Source organism: Micropterus dolomieu, linkage group LG08 (assembly GCF_021292245.1).
Source record: "Micropterus dolomieu isolate WLL.071019.BEF.003 ecotype Adirondacks linkage group LG08, ASM2129224v1, whole genome shotgun sequence".
Classification (NCBI taxonomy): domain Eukaryota; kingdom Metazoa; phylum Chordata; class Actinopteri; order Centrarchiformes; family Centrarchidae; genus Micropterus; species Micropterus dolomieu.
The window spans coordinates 18,211,879-18,214,563 of record NC_060157.1 but is presented as its reverse complement, the minus strand read 5'-3'; positions in this window follow the sequence as shown (position 1 = coordinate 18,214,563).

Sequence of the window (2,685 nt, the reverse complement as noted above, 5' to 3'; positions counted from 1 at the left end):
CCCCCCCCCCCCCCCCCCCACTCCTTTCCCACTTCCCCAAAGCTTTTGTAATGTTATTGATTCTATTTTAAGAAAATGTATTTATTTTCAAATAAAATATTTATTTAAAGAAATTCTTTCTTCGTCAGTGACTCCTTTATCCACCGTTAGCCGTCGAAAAGAGCACAGTGTGACACATGGACTTGATAAATACATAATACTATGTTGCTGTATGCCCAGCTGTTGTGTTAACGGTCTGAACCACAGAGGCTTATGAGACTCTGTCGATTATTTGCTTGAGCTTTATTCTCTTGTTGGTTTTAGACACTTCTCCACCCACAAGAAGTGATGAGCAAACAGCAAAGTACAAACTACATATCCTAAACAGCTGTGAGTCAGTACTCTGTCAACACAAAGCTGGACCCACCAACATTTCTTTAAAACTTAATTGTGCGTTATATAATTTGACGATTAGAACTTTCAAAACCAATAACCCTGCAAAGTGACAGCAGTAAAGTGTTAACAGCACAGCGGTGTGATGATTTGCAAAGAGTAACAGTGGCTGTATTTTAACATGAATAATTTAATGTGAAGAAACACACATGCATCTGCCTGCTGTCTTCTTTAGTAAGCCTGTTTTCCAAAATCTATGCCAAGAAACTCACTGACTGATGTGATGCATCATTTTATTGGCATGTAATTTTTTTTTTAACAAGACCTGCCGTCATTTTGCTTATCTCCAAGGGCTCACTGCACATCTCCAGCCAGAAGTTTTGTTTTACTATACTGCTGCCATTAGAAGAAGGTTTCTGTGGGGATTTATGGGGGGGAAAAAAAGAAGTAAAAATAGTCTCATTAAAATTCTAATTAGCTGTGCAGTAAAGTCATATTAAGAAGACCTGAAATACTCATACTGCTCTACATGATGTTAGTCAAAGCGGCGTTTTGTCCTTGAGCTGTTTTTAATGGATTTTTGAAAATTATCAGAGCTCATGACTTTCAGACATGCAGCAGTCACCGTGGCTAAATGTGGAAAATAATGGTGGGAACGGTCACAGCTTGCAGAGGGTCATTTAGTGTAACCCTAGCCAAAATGCTGTGCACCATTGACAAAATTACAAGATGTTTCAGTTGTGTACACAGGAAATAACGCCCCCCCCCCCACCCCCCCTTTTCTCTATTTTTCTCAAAAGACAGGACAGGACAGGCTGCTTCATGGTTCAGTATATTCACAAGTGTCCAAGTGAATAACTGTTTACCTGGTCAAAAGTCTCTCACAATCTCACTCCCTCTTCCTCTCTTTGCAGTTCTTATGCAGTAGTTTAGTGTTGTTGTCTGTGTATTTGCTGTGGGTGCTTTCGCATGTTTAGGTCTGTAAAACACATTTTGATGCGAATAAAAAATATATGCTATATATGCAACTATAGCATTCATCAAAATGTGATTCTGGCTGTAACTGAAGGTGCGTATGTGCTATTTTCCACGAGTGCTATGGCATCTCACACCTGTTTCCTGCTGTGAGTGAAATGCACCACTTACCGTACCAACATGTGCAAGATCAGTTCACCTTGCAGAAATGCAGCATAGTGAATAGATAATATGTTAAAAAAAAAAAGTACTACAACACCTTCCACAAATCAACAAGGAGCTGATGTTGAAGTTGAGGGAACAGTAGTAGGGGACCTTGCAAACAAGCATTACCAGCCAACGATATGTCAGGGATGTTACAGCCATTCCTCGGAAAACAGCTACCCGCCATCTTGATGCTTCGACCTGGGAGTAATCAAAGTTTGCAAAGCCCATGTTGAAGAAGTTCCAAACCTGTTTGTCTAAGGGACAGACGTTGGTCAGTCTTTATAATTGTGGGAAATGTTTGAATACAGTGTCAAAGAGGACGCAGTATTTCACTTCACATGCTGAAAGTCTGGGATAGTTGATTCCATATTCACCACAATTGGGTTCCTTCACTGGAAACATGCATTTAATAAAGACAGAGGCCGGATTAAACGTTCAGCGTTGAAGACACATGTTGAGAAATTGCAAAATGTAGACAGAGGTATCAACAACGGTTAATCCAGAACAGCCAGCTGTAAGTGACATGATGAAATATCCTGTATAAAATCAGTTAAATGTGCAAGGGAGCAGTTGATTGTTTCTGTCTTTATTTGAACCCACGTTTAGGAAAGATCCAGATTCTTTTAAAATTGCTAATGGCTATGCCTGAAAACACAAGATGCAGTTCGAGTAAACACCCTCACAATGAGTTGAGTAGAAAAGTCAGTGAAATATTAACTCAGGAAGTCACACATGAAAAGGTCCCAGTACATTATTAAAGCAGTTGGCACACAGGATCAGAAAACATTTTTGGTTGACGAGCACTGGACACACGTCTGCACAGGTTTGTCTGCTACAAAGAATTTTTCGAGTGGCCTTTTATTGTGGCCAGCCTAAGGCACACCTGTGCAGTACCCACGCTGTCTGATCAGCATCTTGATATGCCACGCCTGTGAGGTGGATGGATTATCTCGGCAAAGGAGAAGTGCTCACTGACACAGATTTTGACAGATTTGTGAACAATATTTGAGAAATAGGCCTTTTGTGTACGTAGAGAAAGTCTTAGATCTTTAAGTTCAGCTCAGTGTAGTAGGCACAGTGATATAAGAGAATGAAATAATTTCAAGCTGTAGTAATCAATATTGGAATATT